The sequence below is a fragment of the Atractosteus spatula genome, chromosome 3, assembly GCF_055471065.1.
Source record: "Atractosteus spatula isolate fAtrSpa1 chromosome 3, fAtrSpa1.hap1, whole genome shotgun sequence".
Taxonomy (NCBI): Eukaryota; Metazoa; Chordata; class Actinopteri; order Semionotiformes; family Lepisosteidae; genus Atractosteus; species Atractosteus spatula.
Window position 1 is genome coordinate 62,747,615 of NC_142708.1, and position 19,475 is coordinate 62,767,089.

The 19,475-nt window shown below is 40.5% G+C and overlaps 1 protein-coding gene across 1 annotated transcript in view; it reads left to right on the forward strand.

Annotated features, from left to right (window-relative positions):
• ccser1 (coiled-coil serine rich protein 1) overlaps positions 1–19,475 on the forward strand; it is a 260,784-nt gene continuing 241,309 nt past the window's right edge. Inside the window, exon 1 of the mRNA XM_088910903.1 lies at positions 1–197. The gene's annotated coding sequence lies outside the window, so the exon portion shown is untranslated. The remainder of the gene's footprint in view (positions 198–19,475) is intronic.

Below are 19,475 nucleotides of genomic sequence, written 5' to 3' on the forward strand. Positions count from 1 at the left end.
TTGAGGTGCTGTAATACCGACATTCACTGGAAAATACATTACAGGACCTACAAATAACTGCCATTTCCATGCCTCCCTCGACAGACCTGGGTATGGATTATTCTCGCGTTTGGATTTAACATTGGGGATTATCGCGACCAGTGGGAAATCGCTTCGCACACCAATAAACGGGGCAAAAGGATTTTACTGAACCAAAGGTAACATTTTCTATTTTCCTATCCTGTTAGTGAATAGACACAGCGGTCTGCAGGTACAAGGCAGACTGGTGCAGTCTTGATTCAGTTATATCGTGGCAGTTTTGATATTTTCTTATTTTGCACAGCCAGGCCTTGGCAATTAATTATGGTGTGTGAAATGCATTGTTGGAGCGCTCCGGGCTGTTATCCGTGTGTGATTGGAGAGAACGGCGCAGTGACATTGGCACTCGGGCGGATAAGAAGAGGCTATCGGCTACTTGAATGCACATTTTATAAGGCTAGGTGTGCTACTACTGTGGACTACTGTAGAAGGGTTTTTATAGTTCATTAATATGATAACTATAGTTAAATCGCCTGGAGCCACCTATTATGCAAATTGTGCAATTTATAATTACTTGAAAGGGCTTTCTTGTCGTACGGACAGCTCTTTAGTGCTTTATCTGATAGAGATACGTAAAGTGTAGTATCCTTTTGGCACATCGATATTGCGATTAATATGGCAAAAGCTCCGTATTGATGGAAAACATTAAAACAGTTAATACATTGGATACATTACCCCTTTCAAAGTGATGAGCAGACTATGTGCTACTGCGTACGCTGTACCTATGACGGTCTACAGAAAGTTTTGGAACGGTAAAATAAATCAGGACGAGTGCTAGTATATGTATTTCTTATTATTCGAATATCATAGTCTCTTATCATTCAGGTCTCACTTGCGGGTTCTTAATGAGCTGTCAGCCCTTTCATTTGAATGAACAGCTCTTTTAATAACCGCAAAAACACGGTAGCCATTGTTTTTACAGAAAGAAGAAATAATGACAACAGCAGTCCACAGCACAGGTAATGACTGGTTTACAGATTTTTAAAATCATGTTTTCTGAAATATAGGCTGCCGATGGCTTTACAGGTATGCCGACGGTGTTCGAATTTGAGCGCTTGATTCGATCACAAATCTCGACGTTTGTCGCGTTTTCAGTAGATTTTAACAAACGCGAAGAACAGCTGTCGTTTTGTTTAAAGGACATTCTATTAGTACCAAATGATGGGTTTCTGTATCGCTTTAATGAATATTTTTTTTGTTAATCCAGATCTAGACAACCAAACGGATTTGGAAACGATAATGAAACGCACATGAGTTTTTCGATAGAAAGGGGAACTTCTTAGTGTACTAAGAGGGAACTTCTTTGTACCTTTTAAAACTTGTGAATTATACTACAGTGTTTAAAAGCTATCTATTGCATTGAGCATTCTGGTTACATTTCAGCACTACAGAGTGGCTGTGGGTCCCGCAATAGTTACTTTTATCATGAGCCCCTCATCTGATAGGCGTTCTTCAGCAGGGCGTCATATTCAGCTAGGGCAGCCTTAAGCACATTGTTTAAAAAACCATCTCCTGCTCGCCCTTTATTTCTGTTCCCCCACTGTTTGAGAACATCACTGCTCCAGAGTGGACATGACCAATAGGAGGATCTTGTTTGGTTTCTGGCAGCTTGAAAGAGCCCCTTTTTCCCAGAGAAGCTAGAGAAACATAGATGTGTTTGTTCAACACACCTACCACATTTTCTGTAAGGAAGTGCCTCCTGTGTTCATGCCTAAACACACTGCTACTTTCCTCCAACTTAAGTCCATGGTTCATTGTTTAGTTGTGCTTGAAGTAATCCTTATAGTTTACAGTGTCTCTACTATTCAGAACTTTGACTGTTTAAATAGTGTTGGTTTGCAGTGTCCTTTGATCAAGGCTGAAGAGATTCTGGCTTCTAATCTTGTCTGGAATACCTTTAGGGCCAGTGACAAGTTGTGTTACTCTTTTATGTACTCTTTAAAGTATGGAAGTAATGTTTTGTTTTTAATAAAACTGTATACATTAGTATCAGTCTGGTTTCACCACGTTTGGTCTTAGAGCCCTCTATATTTACAAGACCTGTAAGTTTCTTTCATCATTGCTGTGATTCTCTGAACATAAATTCAGTCATGCTACGTTTTATCTCTGTGACCCCACTTTATATACGAAAATAGCACAGGTGAAAAATTAGAGGAACCACAGAGGTTGAGAGCAGGTTTATGAAGTATCCGGTCTTTGGGCTTCCAGAACAGACACTTGCCACTCTTTGTGTACGGAAGCAGTTCCTATTCTTTGACACAAATGAAATGCATTGTGGCCCTGTACCCATGTTGCACTCTTGAGACTGCAGAAGGCTTTTGGTATATTGATATGGTATGGCCCCTGAAGAGATGTATTTTTCCTTTAATCTGTCTGTGTATGTCTGCGTATACCCCTGAGGTGAGGTATCATTACAGTTGCCATTCACTGATGTACTGTTTGTGTTGTGGTGAGCAAAACCAAACACAACATTCTAAGGAATATCTGACTACATTTTATGAAGGAAGCTGGCTTTCTGCTTAATTTATTTTTATTGGTTGCACCGAATTCCACATTATTCTTTTGGTTAGGTGATTCCATTCATGTTTTTGGTAATGCAGATTTTCTGGGGCCCTATATATGTGCTCACCTTTTTAATGCTCAAAACAGACCTCTTACTTTAGATAGGGGGCACAGTACTGTACAAAGGAAAATTGATTTAAAATAATAGTAATTGGTATCACAAAATAAAACACTGAAAGTTCGTTACAACTGATTTGTATAAACATACTGTACATGGGTTTATCTAGCGATCAGGACTGACAAATGGTACATAGTTGTTTAAATGAAATCTGTTATTGAATCTATATTGACTGCAAAAACATCTAAACATATCACACGTGAGAATAACAGAAGACAAATGACCTTGACCTGTCTGGTCCGTTGGCACAGCAAAACACACGCAGATGGGTTTTGTTGACACATTTAAAACACATTTAAATAATTTGCACACTTGATTTGGTCTTTAGCTGACTGGAACTCCTTACAAGTCTCTCAAAGTTGATTCCTTATGTCCGTCTGTGATACTTGCACTTTTATTAGCTAACTGAAGAGGTATATATTTAGGTTCTTTCTTTCTTACTCCCTTTGCCAAGAAGATTCAAATTAGCCTTAACAGGCAGATTAAGGACTATACAAAGCAGTGAGTGATACAAGCATCTTTAACTGTGTTCATGAGGATACCTTCAGAAGGAAACATGATGTATTTGTTGTTCTCATATTTTCACTTAATAAAATACAAAAGTGAAACAGAACATGAGTAAACCCTGACTTAAATGTATTTAAAGCTCAAGTTTAAATTACTAGCCTTTCACTTACGATTTCTTGCTTCTTACACAACCCACTGTAAATGTTCTGTGAGAGTCATGGTTATCACTACTGCTTAGGCTAGTTAACTTGTTAATTGTTCTAGCACTAATGCCTTCTGATAGGTGGCAGAAAAGAAATAACTAAGGGCAGTGTGCAGTACCAGGGATGCCCATCCCTGCTGGGGGAGAGCATATGAGAAGAACAGAAGAGTCAACAACAGAAAAGGTACAAGACACCACAGACAAACGCACTGTGCCGTTGTGTGGATTCCAGATCAGGAGAGGGGGGTGGACACACGGCCTGGTTCCCCAAGGATGTCTTTATTCTTAATTCACCATCTCTGGAGAAGCACACTTTGTTTCAGCAGAGCACCGGCTTCAGTCTGCGATGCTCCTTGGAGAGAGGAGAGAGAGCATTTCCTTCTCTCCGCTCGGCGCCAGCGCGGTGGCCACGCGTTCCAGCAGATGTCCAGAATACTTACAGACTGTGTCAGGTCTAGTCACAATTCAAGCTCAAACAAGGGCAGTGAATTAGGCAGGGCTGCAAATAGAGTTATGTGTATCTTAATTATCCAGTATTTGAAAACACTTTTAAAAAATCAGGGGTGTGTTTAACTAATGGTCTTTTAATGACAAGTAGCTCGACAGGTCTCCGTGTATCACCACACCCTGTCCTTAGGGTTCAAGGAGGAAACAGAACAGCAACAAGTTTCCTTCGAAGATCAACAAGGTTAGAGAGAAAAGTTCCAAAGGGGGACCTGGCGGGGACCACTGCGTTTGAGATGTCAGAGGGGCTTCTCTTGCTGCAGGGGATCATGGACACTTTTAAAAGTTTTAATAATGAGTCAGAAAACAGTATTCGCCTCTTGGCATTTACCACGTAAAGGAGAGTGCTTCTCTTATTCGGAAACAAAAATCTGTAAAATCGGAAAAGAGGAAACACTTAAACCTGAATGGGTAGGAAGGACAGTTGGAACCCCAAAAAGAACAACAATAATGGTCACCTAGAGATGAAGAAAACTCACCAGATTTCCTTGCAGCATAGACAACAGTGATTTCAGAGTCAGCAGCCTCCTGAAATAGTGGAGCTCCAAGCCAAACCGCCTTCACTGAAAATCCGAGAGATTAGCAGACATTACACATGGAAGTGTTTAGATTTCCAGACAAGCGCCTGTCACCTTGAGGACCTTTCTAAATTGAGCCCAGGACAGTTAATACAGCTCAGTGGGAGCTATTGAGTGATGCCATGCAAAAACCAAAGAAGAGCAGAGAGATAACCACCATGATCAGAGTCGAACGCTGCAGAAGACCTTAATTGATCCAAATGCACTTAGAGGTATCTGGACATGTCCAAGCCAAACCAGTGCATTAGATAGCTAAAAATCAGTTTCTTAAAGAAGAAAAAAGAAAAAAAAACTGCGTTTCTGCCCCTTTTACTAAAGATTCTGAAGAGTCAAAAAAAAGAGTCAGCACAGGAGAACTATGGTGAGGGACAGATGAGAATATGACAAAGGAACTAACTCCGGAAGGACAAGGCCAATCTGGACAGTGCATTTGTTGTCTCTGAGCTTGTGTTCTTTGAGGCACTATGGTCAAAGAAAGCACAAGACCGGCATGTGAGGGCGTGAAGTGAAATTTAGGAAATGTAGAAGTCGCGGATCAGTTTCAGTCGGATCACATTTCGATCCACCCTGGGTAGAAGCAGACAGGGTAGAATTTCAGAAAGCAAAGGCCTCAAACATGCTGTCAAAAATGCCCAAATTATTAGGCAAAGAAAGAACCCTTTCAGCTGAAGGCTTTAAGCTGAAGGAATCGTATTTTATGCAACCTTTTTGCTGACAAAGTGCTGAAGAGATGCAAATGTTCTTTAGATTTCAAGGGCGGTCTTGTTAAATATTAGCATGAAAAGATTCTCACACACAACTTTAGTTTTTACTAGTGTGTTTGAATGAATAAATGCAGATGAAACTCAGATGATTTTGTGCTGACAGATATTACATTGTAAAATACACGCTTTATAAAAAACAATTAAATTTGGTTTAAACGTTCTGGCAAACAGTTTGGTATTAGATTTGTGTAGTTTTCGCCTTTGTGTTGTATTTTTGTTGCCATCTGGTGGCTGCAGCCGAAGAATACCATTATACTGCAGTTTGGAGTCAAAATTGCACGGTGGATGTTGTTTTGAAAAAGTATCACGAAAATGCAGCAAGCAATCTGATTACAGTTACCCACTTTTAAGAAGATCAAAGCGGGTAATTTGTGCTGGCGGAGGTTTTTTACAGATGGCTAGTGGTGTTATTGTTTTTTCTTATAAATGCAGTGTTTTTAAAACAATATCTGTGCCTGGGTTATGCTTTTTACCCCACAGAGAACACAGGAATAATTCTATTAGTTGATGAAACAACCCTGAATGAAGAATTATTTTAGGAAAGGCTGGTGAGCAGCTGTAACCATGAAATGTCAGTCAGTATCAGTTGAGGGTGTTCACTAATATTTAATTCTACTTAATTCTACTTCATTTTCATTTTAATTTTTTAAATTGTTGTTGGATCTACCTTCAGCAGCCTGTTGAAAGGTCTGCTTACCGATCTCTGAGCGATGCACATCTCAATCCTAAGAGCACCTGCAGCAGCACCCCTGTGCTCTTTGTTCCTGTGACACTTCAGTGTCTCCTCTAGTACTGAGATTATTTCATCTGGTCGGGGTTTTCTTTACTTATCTGATTAAGGAATGTGATTACATTTCTGTTTGATGGGCACGGACTCTACGTTCTCATTCATTATTTTCCCATGTACTTGTTCTTTAAATTAATTAATGCTTATCTTAGGCAGGCATGAGGTGCTCTCAAGTATAGTGTGTAATTTATGTATACTACCAGTAATAATAAAACTATTGCTTTGGTATTCAAGAAGAATATGTGCCATTAGATAATAATGCATAAGTAACATAACGATAACATATTAGAATTTAAGTGTGAATTCTTGCAGGTTGACAAATAATTTATTTGCTGCCAGTTAATAAGTAGTAGATTATGATTGTAATAAAATCAAATCATGGGTGGTCTAGGCTATAATAACTGAATTTATAACAGGGATGTTTTTTGACTGTTGAAGATCATGTCTTGATGTTATCTTGTCTTATTGCCATAACATTTATAGAGCAAGCAGTACCAAGGCACTAAAACTTGATTCAAAGCAATTTTCTGCCATTGTTTGAGCATTTTTTGGCTTTGCTGCAGCTTCACAGTTTCTTTTCTGCCAGTCTCCAGAGTCGGAGAAGTGCATCTCTCCCCTGCCACATGAGCAAGGACAGGGGTGAGTGACACACGAGCTATAGTTTCCTGGCCTGCCATCCTAGTAAACTGTTAAGCACTCTTAGATTAAATTTCCCTCTGCATTATTGTTAGCGAAGGGACGCAAAACATTTATTTGCAACGTCTTTCTACTGAGAAGAAAGGATTAGCATTTTCTTTGCATCATTAAATTTCAATATTAAAGGTTTCAAAATCAAAAATGTAATAAGATGTTGGTGCACCTAAATAAGAGGTCCTATTAGCAAGCTAATTGTCTTACCTTTAAACAGGTAATTATCTATTTCTGACAGCTATGCTGTTCTGACAGCTAAACAGTTTTACGCGCAAAGTGAAATCCCTGTCTTTGGGCTTTCCTGTGTGCTGTAGCTGGCACTCCAGTTTTGTCCAGGCCTTGTGGCAGCTGTTTTTTGAGAAAACAAGCACTGTGTGTTTTTTTGGCAATAAATTGACAAATTCTTCTTCCGTTAGGTGCTCTTGACTGTGTTGGCGTGTGTTTTGATGAATCCTCTTAATGTGGTTGGAGTCACAGAAACAGAGACACACATGAGAAGGTTGATCATTAACAACATCAACATCTTTGCATTAATATTACAGCATAATCAGGCAAATTTTACTAATGAAGAACTCCAAGTGAGAATTACTTGGCATTGAAGTTGTTGTCAGTGAGAAATTAGAATAGCACAGATTTAAAATTCCCCTTTTTACTTCCTCATTTGCTGTTCTGGTTCTGTTTTAGCTCAAGAAATAGCATACAGGACAATTTTCAAAGCTTTTTTATTGCACTACAAAACATTGACTAAATGTGCACATTTTCCTAACTTTGCTTAAATGATAAAACAACTATTTGCTTTGTTTTCCTTTTCTGCCTCCTACATTTTTTGCTTGGTTTGCACATGACATTTTGACAGTTTCTCTGAAGAAATCAGACACAAATTGTGCTATAGATAAAAAAGCTCTGGAAATTCTTTTCACTTTGTTAGCTTTTTTAAAATCTCAGGCTTGCAGGTCTCCTTGCTCTCTATATTTTGCTCTTGATTTATTCATACCTGTTTTAAACGCACTGTTTTGCTTGACTTTGAGCGTGTCCTGTCTATCTAGAATTCTGTTTATGAAATGTTATCAACCTTTCCTACTTGTTCCATGAGTATTTTACCTGTTTTACCAATCTGTTCTTATTCATTTTGATCTCATTCCTTCATAGCCTTCTTCCCTGAAATTCCAATCATAAACCATCATTTCTGCCTGGAAGTTGTGAAATACACTTTAAATAATACCCTCAGTCACAGAGGTACAAAGACCGTCTGTCCTGCTCTCTGTGGCTTTGAGGTTTAAAAGCATTTGCTCAGATCAACTCCCTCCTCTTGCGACTACCTTAAAAGATTAACTAAGAGCAGGCTTTGGTACTTTGACCTTTTTTTAATCATTCAGCCAGTCTAGCCTGTTTGGTAGTTAGTAGCTAATTCATTGTAGGATCTCATCCAGGCTTTTATTGAGATGCTTCCACAACCATTTGGGTGAAGAAGTGCCTGCTGTTCTTGGTTTTAAAAGCACTTTCACATACAGTAGTTTACACTTGTGTCCTCTGGTTTCCTCTGGTTTCACTGTGGACTCTATAGAGGTCCACTGGGTTGACTTTGTCAGTGTCTTTAGGGATTGTGAAAACTTGGGTTTACTATTATCTGACTATTTGACTATATAGCATAGCTTTAAAACATGTATATGACGGGTCAACATAAACACTCAAGTCTTCAAGTCTACACCCAAGTAGCCTCTTTAAGCTCAGTGTTTCCATGTTTGTGGCTGTAGTTAAGGTTTTTACTGCCTGTATTTAAATCCCTAAATGCTAATGCTACATTAAAAATTAAAGTCCTACATGATAATGCTATTATGATGTCTTTTGTGGTGTAGGCATTCCTGATGTTTATTGAAAAGACATTATTGTGTCTGGGTTTGGAGAGCTGTCAGGCCCTTAGATTAATTGGTCTTGAGCTTGACCTATACAGACGTGTTCATTCCAGTTTAACTTCTTAAAGAACCCCCTTTTTTAGTTTGACTCTTTCCTGAGCATTCAGTACTCGGCAACACCTGGCAGATGACAAGTACTGTAATATGGACAAGTGCAGGGTGTTGCAAGCAGGTAAAAAACCCCCATAAACTATAGATAACATTTTGCCTGGAGCAGCTGCTTATTAGCAAGACAAAAGAGCATATGTTGACACATCATATGAAATGTGGAGAGGCAATAAAAAAGGTAAACAACATGTTTTTGTACATATTTATAGATGTAGAATTTACATCAAGGGATGTAAAACCTGTTCAATATTCCAGTTAGACCTCATTTAGTATATTGTGTTCAATTCTGGTCATTCCATTGTTCCTCTGAAATCAATATTTAATCAAGCATTGGATATGAGGTGAAACTATTTGGAGGTGTTTTTCAAAAATGTACTGGACACATTTCTGTACACAAAGGAATTCTGGAACAATCCACTCAGCTATTATTGTCAAAGCTGATAACATTGTTTCTATCAAGAAATGGCTGGATAAAATCCTTCTATCATTTAGCTACTAACTAAAATCCAAGTGCCAGATCGGCCAAATTGCCTCCTCTCATTTATAAACATCCTACTGTTATGAGGTTTTTTTTGGTTCTTTTTATGCGTAGCTCTGGGATATGATTTAGGCATTTACGCCTTTGGAACTTGATTTGTTGTTTCTCCTCTGAACAAACTTGACTGTTTCTGCTCCCCTTGCGTCTTCTCTTCCATGTGCATTTACCTGCTTCTGCCCTTTGCGTAGGCTCTCTCCAAGCCTCTGCGCAGGAGGCCTCCGTGGCAGAAGGCATCCCATACACTGTAGAAGTGGAAGTTTTATTTGTCGCTCCACACCTTCAGCCACAGAGCTGTAGACAGTGATGAGCGACTGGGAGAGTGGTCCGTTGCTGGGTTTGAGCAGTAACTCACTGAGAACACCACAGTTTCTGCCATGGGCCTGAGCTAGCACCCAGGATCTCTGGGTATCTTCTGCAGGGAATGAGCATGTGCGGTTTCACTCCTGCGCTGATATCCGCCACCTCCGGGCCTGGAAGCTGCTGTGCTATTGGAGTTTCTGAATACAAGCACTCTGCTGTTCTGGCTTGGCTTGTCAGCATTTTCCGAGCTTGGCTTATTTTATATCCCCTTCAGAAACTCCTTATTTTGATCAGTTAAGATTTTGCTGCTCCACTCACACAATCAGTGTTGTCTCATGTTTTGGAATGTAGCATGTGACCAGCCACTGGAAAGCTGGGAAATTGCTTTTCACTGGGGGCCAGTGTATCTTCCATTGTTTGCAAACCTTGAGAGACTTTATCTAAGCACGCTGGACAAATGGAGTAAACCCGAGGTCTTTTCATTTCCTGAGCGCCAGTGTGATATATTATTGTGTAGCCCAGGGCAGGACACTGACATGGTCATCATCTCAATGGTCATGAGGATTAGGGTAGGCGGAGAGAGCCGCAGTAGCCGGGCGGATTATCAGTTTCATTCAGTGATAAAAATGCACAGATTAGTGCATTAATTTTCCATTCAGTTTAGGATTTTGTCATTATTTTTATTTTGGTGACCACATGACTCTGTAGACCTATATTAAACTTTTCTATAAACTATTTCATAGGGTTATTAAACCATTCATCACAGTTAGGAAAAAAAAAAACAATGTTTCAGCAGTTTAAGTAAAGTAACAGGACATTTCTCTTCTAGATATTTTTATTGAATCTAAATTACTATTTTTCAGTGTCTAAAACAGATATTTTCCACAATTTTAACTTGTATAATTAGCTCAGTACATGTCCAGTCAAGTGCAGTAGAATCAGTATTTTCAGAATTTGGAAATTAAATGGTAAAATATACTACAGATATTTATTGTACTTCCTTTTAATACAAATATGGATCAATGTGTACTAATGTTTCCATTTAATTATAATTCAAAATATTAGCTACCACAAAATTGCAAGCAAATAATTCTGCCAAAGAAGTATCAGCAGCAGGATACAGGCAAGATGGCTCAATTTGATGGCTTCTGTCCATAGACGTTGTGCTACTTCTGTGGATGTGGTTGAGTACTGTTGTCATGGTGAAGAGAGAAACTATATCCATGTGACCACTAAAGAGGACCGCATTCAGAAGTCTGCTACTGTGCAAATTTGACCAAATTTTCCATACATTCTTTCAGAATGTCAGAATTCCTGGTGAGGGTCACAGAAAGACAGGATATACCCTGGGCAAGACACCAGTCCATCATAGGACCTAAGGCATCACCACAGCCTGGAAAGGATAGCAGTGCATTACAGGGTACAAGACAGGACTACACCCTGGACAGGACAACAGTCTATCACAGCACAGAAGACAAGACCACACCCTGGACAGGACACCAGTCTATTATAGCACACAAGACAAGACGACACCCTGGACAGGATACCAGTCTATCACAGCACACAAGACAAGATCACACCCTGGATAGGACACCAGTCCAGTGAAGGACGTAAGACAGGACACGCTGGACAGGGCAGCAGTACATAGCAGGAACAAACACTCACACATACACAAGCACTCAGGGACACATTAGAGACAACAGTTAACTGAGCAACTTCCCCCAAGAGCTGGGAAACATCAGACAGGACACCAGTCTATCACAACTCACAAGACAAGACCACACCCTGGACAGGACACCAGTCTATCATAGGAACCAAGGCATCACCACAGCCTGGACAAGTTACCAGTGCATTACACGGTACAAGACATGACTACACCCTGGACAGGACACCAGTCTATCATAGCACACAAGACAAGATCACACCCTGGACAGGACACCAGTCTATCACAGTACACAAGACAAGAGCACACCCTGGACAGGACACCCTGGACAGGGCAGCAGTACATAGCAGGAACAAACACTTACACATACACAAGCACTCAGGGACACATTAGAGACAACAGTTAACTGAGCAACTTCCCCCAAGAGCTGGGAAACATCAGTGCTGTCACCTGACTGTCCTATCCATTTTGCTCTGACACAGAAAGATTTGGCAAATTAACCTGTCAGTATCGTTTCAGTAGCTGGTACTTCTTGGTACTTGGCTGAATTAAGATTTCCTTCAATCACACAAAGGTTTTTAGACCACAAGGAGCATTCTTTATGTTCACAGCCTGATGTTGTAAAGTTCTTAAGAAGCATCTCATGTATCTTTCCAGCTCTTGAAAGCAAATGTATCAGGGTAGCAAATGGCCTCTAAATCATCTGGTAATGAGACTGAACAGATGGGCTACCTTTTATTCAGGGGACCTGAATAACTAAATAATAATTGAGACAGACTTTTTCCTTGGAGGTTGATAACACTCTGCAATAATTTAGCCCTCAGTTGTACACATTTCATATTTCATGTTAGGCATGTAGCTCTAATATTGTTTGCTATTTTCAGTAAATGTTGCACAAGCCACAGAGTGTGTTTATCAGCACTGTTTTTTATATTAGTGGTTTGATGTCGCTTTGGAATGGGAACAATAGTGTATTAATCATTATTGTTGTCAGTTTTAGAAAGATTTAAAACATTATTGCTTCAAATGTCTTTTTCTTTTAATTTGATAATGTGACCTTGTTCACTGCTTATTCAGTATTTGGTATATTTTATGCAGGAAAGCAAAATACATTTTTGGCTCTTACTGTACACAAATTATTCTTTTGTATTCCTATTGTTGTAGTTTTGGATCATTATCAATTAAAATATGTTGAGTATGCAACCTTTAGAACTGCTAATCTCATGAGTGCTTCCTATTTTGCTTAATTCTGTTCTTGTTTTTGATGGTGCCCAGTACATATTGTTGTCTCGGATATTTGCTTGTCTTTTGGGAGATGTGGCCTCTGGAGGTCTGAAGCTATGTAGTGAGCTGTATGTCAGTAGTTAAGCCAGCTTAGTACTTAATCATGAGCGTTGGCAGTGACAAGCTGTTTTTACTTTTCATGGCAAGTGATACCTTACATCATACTTACTGTACAAATGTTAACAGCAGACTGAAGCTGCATGAATGCAGTACCTTGCTGATAAGACATACAGTAAGAACATAAGCTACAGTATGAAGAGTGTTGGGAAAGTTCAAATTGAGAAGACTTTAGGGCAAACATTAAAAGGACATCAGTGACAGTACTCTGTGTAAAGTCTGTATAATTACAAAGTAATAAAGTATATAAGATAAGATAAGGTCACTTTATTGGCCATATACAATTTCTTGCATTTATACGGCGCCCCTGGTGCAGTTGGGGTTAAGGGCCTTAGGGTCCTCAGGGACTCAACAGAGTAGGATTCCTCTGCGAGCCACAGGATTCGAACCGGCAACCTTCCAGCCACAGGCGCGGATCCTTAGTCACAGAGCCACAACACCGCCCCATATCGCCTCTTAAAAGCAATTTCCCCAACTTCTTTTCATCTTCTGTGGAAAGCAATGCAAAGGCTAATGAATTGTTGAGATGAATCATTAAAACTGCTGATTTTAGGGATGTTATGTTAAAATTATATAATGCCCTAGTAAGACATTTAGAATAGTGTGTACAGTTCTGGTCACCACAAGATAAGATCAGCCAGATAACTCCCTGGACTTTAAGGATCACCACCTCTGACAGGCTAAAAGAATGGAGTCTTTTTAATCTTGAACAGAGAAGTGGGCATCTGATGCAAGTATTTAAAATCCTCAAAGGCACTAAGAAAGTCAGCTCAGCAGACATCTACACCATGAACAGTGAAACAAGAACCAGAGGACACAAGTGGAAACTCCAGTGAAGTGCCTTTACAAATGAGAACAGGAGGCACTTCTTTAAAACAAAGGGTTGTGGGAGTCTGGAATAAGCTACTCACCTGTGTTGTCAAAGGTAGTACTTTCACCTCTTTTAGAAAAGGACTGAAAGAGGTCCAGAAATGAATTAGTTACTAGGAACCATATAAGCTAGATGGCTTCCAAACCTTCTCATATTCTTTCATTCTTTCAGAACTGGGGTCCATTGAGGGCAGATACTTTAAAGCCACAAAATCAATATTTTGCATAATAAAATGCTTCCTAGGGGAGGATAGTGACCTAGGTTCCTGCCTACTGTTTGATATTTCTTGCACATTAAATCTCAGTTGCTATGATAATTGTCATCCTGACTAATATACCAGTACTGTAGGACTTCTTTAGCTGTTTTGTTATTTCTGCTCTTCAGCCACTTAAATAAAAAGAAGCTGTGAGCTTTTTTCTTATCTAAAAGTGTGAACTGATAAATGGCCAGAATGAATGCATAGAAAGCACTAGTCCGAGTTGCGATGTGATAGAGTTATTGACGGTGCTAAAGTCTCCCTGGAAAACAACACAAAGCTCAAAGCTGACATGGAGCTGCGCAGACTAATAAATTGTCATTACCAGCCAGTGCTTGGTGCCTGTGTTATATTCCTCCACAGCAGCACTGAAGTATTTTTCAGTTCTCTGCTCATATTACTGATGGTCGAGCTCAGTCTAGATGTTTTATTACAGTACATGGTTATGGAGGGCTGTAATTTTGTGTGCCGTGAAGCAGGGAACGCCGGCAGTTCATGCCTTAACACACTGAACAACCACAGTGGTTGGTTTAATGCAGACAGGAACAATAATAATAATAATAATAATAATAATAATAATTGCTTACACTTATATAGCGCTTTTTCTGGACACTCCACTCAAAGCGCTTTACAGGTAATGGGGACTCTACTCCACCACCACCAATGTGCAGCCCCACCTGGATGATGCGACGGCAGCCATAGTGCGCCAGAACGCTCACCACACAGCAGCTATCAGTGGGGAGGAGAGCAGAGTAATGAAGCCAATTCATAGATAGGGGTTATTCATAGATTAGGGAGGCCATGATTAGTAAGGGCCAATGGGAAATTTGGCCAGGACGCCAGGGTGACACCCCTACTCTTTTCGAGAAACTCCCTGGGATTTTTAATGACCACAGAGAGTCAGGACCTCGGTTTTACATCTCATCCGAAAGGACGGCGCCTGTTTACAGTATAGTGTCCCCGTCACTATACTGGGGCATTAGGACCCACATAGACCACAGCGTGAGCGCCCCCTGCTGGCCCCACTAACACCTCTTAAGGAACGGCCCGCTTTCTAAAATATCAGCTGTAAAAACCGTGCAGAAAGCTTGCATGCGGTTTAGCTGTTCCACATTCTGAAGGTGATGTCCCCCAAACACACATTTCCGTTTGTACTGTATGCTGAGCATGGCTGTGACAATGTGGCTGTGGCAGCCCTGGGCTCTAAACCATGCAAATCTACTAACACTCTAAATGTGAGCTGGGGACAGGTTCTGTCAGCGACGGAACTGCCAAAAACCCATTGGTTCCTTTTTAACTCACAAGTACACCCCTTTCTAAGAAAAAAATGCTTAAAAAAAGCATATTAACACAAAAGTGTTTTCGTCTCTTTTACAACATTCACTATTACTGTTGTTCTGCTTTGCAGCCTGTCCAAGGTATTATGTGTGAACATGCTGCACTGTTTGTCCTGCTGAATGAAATGTCACGTGGTTCCTCAAGCCTTGCTCTGCCCTGTTGCATCCTGTTTGCGAGTGTGTCAGGGATGTCCTTCTGCCTTACAGAGCTATGCTAGGGAGTATCTTGAAACCTAACGGCTGAGGCACTGTAGTCTGGTATCATTAGATCAAATCCATTATTGTCCCATTAAGGATACTATTATAGGATGATTTACAATCAACACCATCGTTTTTTAACTGCTTCCTCCAATTCATTGTCATGGGGGAGCCGGAAATATGATATACTATTTGTGTTTAATAAATAAACATAGAAAAAGAAACAGAAATATACAACGTCTTTATGTGTATAGCCAAAACAAACGATGACTCAAATGTAGCTTGTAGCAAGTAAAGAGTTGTCTCGCTAGAGAAAAGTGTTTCTCTCAGTGTGTCTTGAGCTATCAAGGCACCTGTAGCCTTTGGATTACAACAGTTGTGTCTGGGTCTGCCACACTAATAGCAGGCTGAGGACACAGCAATGAACCACAGCTTCTGGACCCCTTCAGAATGACTGTGAAGGACAGGATAGGCATATTATTGAATTACAGGCATATTACAGCAGCATACAGTGGAGGACAGTACTATACACCTTAGACCTCTGCTACTTGCTCTTTGTACAGTAAAGAGTTCACAACAGTGGGTTAACAAGGTAATGAGGAAAAAGGCTGTGTTAGATACACAAGCAGTGTGGTAAGTTGCTGTATGTACTAGCCCTGGGGCCCTGCGATGGACCTGCAGCCCGTGCGGGAGGAGAGCTGTCCGATCTCCTTCCCACCTTGCTTCCTGTGACTCCTGCCAGGATAGAGTGGCTCTCGGATAATGGATGGATGGGTGCCAGCAGCACAGCTGGCCCCTGAGCTTTTGAGCGAAAGCTGAACTCACGTGTCACCTTGCAAGCTGAGAAGAAGAACAGAAACCAAACCCGACACCACTCATCTGCTTCTGCAATAACAAAGCGTATTTATTAAAGACCGTGTTCAGTATTGGGCAGATTGAGGCCACAGCAGAGCTGCCTGAAGCACTGTTTGCTGGTGGTAAATGTACTATACACGCAGGACTCTGTCCACAAGGCAGCCATTAATGCATTGACATTAATGTTACCACTAGAGTACTAGAGCAGGATTTGGTGCTTGATGAGATTATGGGGTCTGCAGCCCCTCGTGTCTGAAGGAAGCATGTCCCATGGCTGGGTCATATTCCTGCCCCACACAATAGTACTGGCCCAGTACTCACCAGCCTTCGCAAAGTACAGTACAGTGCCTTGCGAAAGTATTCGGCCCCCTTGAACTTTTCAACCTTTTGCCACATTTCAGGCTTCAAACATAAAGATATAAATTTTTTATTTTATGTGAAGAATCACCAACAAGTGGGACACAATTGTGAAGTGGAACGAAATCTATTGGATTTTTGAAACTTTTTTAACTAATAAAAAAATGAAAAGTGGGGCGTGCAAAATTATTCGGCCCCCTTGCGTTAATACTTTGTAGAGCCACCTTTTGCTGCGATTACAGCTGCAAGTCGCTTGGGGTATGTCTCTATCAGTTTTGCACATCGAGAGACTGAAATTCTTGCCCATTCTTCCTTGCAAAACAGCTCGAGCTCAGTGAGGTTGGATGGAGAGTGTTTGTGAACAGCAGTTTTCAGCTCTTTCCACAGATTCTCGATTGGATTCAGGTCTGGACTTTGACTTGGCCATTCAAACACCTGGATACGTTTATTTGTGAACCATTCCTTTGTAGATTTTGCTGTATGTTTGGGATCATTGTCTTGTTGGAAGATAAATCTCCGTCCCAGTTTCAGGTCTTTTGCAGACTCCAACAGGTTTTCATCCAGAATGGTCCTGTATTTGGCTGCATCCATCTTCCCCTCAATTTTAACCATCTTCCCTGTCCCTGCTGAAGAAAAGCAGGCCCAAACCATGATGCTGCCACCACCATGTTTGACAGTGGGGATGGTGTGTTGAGGGTGATGAGCTGTGTTGCTTTTACGCCAAACATATCGTTTTGCATTGTGGCCAAAAAGTTCGATTTTGGTTTCATCTGACCAGAGCACCTTCTTCCACATGTTTGGGGTGTCTCCCAGGTGGCTTGTGGCAAACTTTAGACGAGACTTTTTATGGATATCTTTGAGAAATGGCTTTCTTCTTGCCACTCTTCCATAAAGGCCAGATTTGTGCAGTGTAAGACTGATTGTTGTCCTATGGACAGACTCTCCCACCTCAGCTGTAGTTCTCTGCAGTTCATCCAGAGTGATCATGGGCCTCTTGGCTGCATCTCTGATCAGTCTTCTCCTTGTCTGAGCTGAAAGTTTAGAGGGACGGCCAGGTCTTGGTAGATTTGCAGTGGTCTGATACTCCTTCCATTTCAAGATGATCGCTTGCACAGTGCTCCTTGGGATGTTTGAAGCTTGGGAAATCTTTTTGTATCCAAATCCGGCTTTAAACTTCTCCACAACAGTATTACGGACCTGCCTGGTGTGTTCCTTGGTCTTCATGATGCTCTCTGCGCTTTCAACAGAACCTTGAGACTATCACAGAGCAGGTGCATTTATACAGAGACTTGATTACACACAGGTGGCTTCTATTTATCACCATCAGTCATTTAGGACAACATTGGATCATTCAGAGATCCTCGCTGAACTTCTGGAGTGAGTTTGCTGCACTGAAAGTAAAGGGGCCGAATAATTTTGCACGCCCCACTTTTCATTTTTTTATTAGTTAAAAAAGTTTAAAAAATCCAATAGATTTCGTTCCACTTCACAATTGTGTCCCACTTGTTGGTGATTCTTCACATAAAATAAAAAATTTATATCTTTATGTTTGAAGCCTGAAATGTGGCAAAAGGTTGAAAAGTTCAAGGGGGCCGAATACTTTCGCAAGGCACTGTAACTGAATTCCAGCAGTGCCGGAGATCAACTTGCAGCAATACTTATTGTTAGAAATATTTTTACTCTGTAGCACCCATAGCTGTTGACTATAATATGTTTTTAGTTGTTTCTTAAAAGAAGCCAAGAAAAAAACTTGTTTTAAGTACAGAGGAAGCACCTTTTCAGTGTTAATATACCGATCTGAAACTGACACAGAGTGCACTGAATGACAATAGTAAAATAAGATCTGTGGGTGCAGTTAGGGAAGTCCTGAATTTAACATCCAGATTTGCAAAGAGCAAACTACATACTGTATGTTGCCAGCTGTTGGTATGCTGTGTCTGAGTGTAAAATAGGTGACTTTATATTTTCCGGACTATTTGTTTCATAGAGTATTTGCTTTGGCGCAAACTTTTGTCTGCACAGCAGTTGCTCAGGGAGGGAGTGGGAGGGGGAAGTTCCTCATAAACAACATTTCACTATCATTCTAGCAGTACATAAGAGGGGATGTTGTTCCAAGATATTTATCTACTGTTTTCCAGCGTGTGCCTTATGTATGCAATAAATCAGTGGTTTTTAAAAGCAGCACCAGCAACTCATGTGCCTGAAAGGAGGAGAAATTGCTGGGGTTTGTTCTTTGCTGTGCTTGCTGCTCGACCCACAGTGACGTCTGTGTCCATCTGCTGCTGGACACCTCTTTGTGTGCTGGAAGCCTGATGCCAAGGAAGCAGCTAACAAAGCCTTTGGCATCAACCTCTTTCCAGACAAGAGCACTCTGGCCCAGACCAGACTGCAGGTTAAGAACACACTCTGCTGCCCGGTTTCGGCTTCAGTCATAGTTGTACAGTGTGTCAGGTCTACATGAAACCTTAGAAGATTTTCTGGCAATAGTTGGTGTTCGTCTAGTGTTACAGTAAGTGTTTTTTTTTCCCAGATGGGTTACCAAGAGAGGCACTACCATTAAGCATTATAATTAATCTTTATAAGATTTATAAATCCAATCCAAAATGAGTAAAACCAAAAAAAGCAGTGGAGTTTATTTTAATATTGTAAAATATGGATCACTTGGTATAGTGGGAATAAGGGAGAGATCCTTAATATTAATATTATTTAATCTTGATATCAATTATTTATATAATCTTAATACTGTGCAAAGGAAATAGTTGTGAATTGTATGGAGTGGTTTTAATGCATTGGAACATTCTGCAGGTCTTTTGTGAATCATGGTTTATAGACACATCATAGCCAGCTTCCTTTGAGTCTGATTTCAAGATATTTTAAGGGTGTATGTG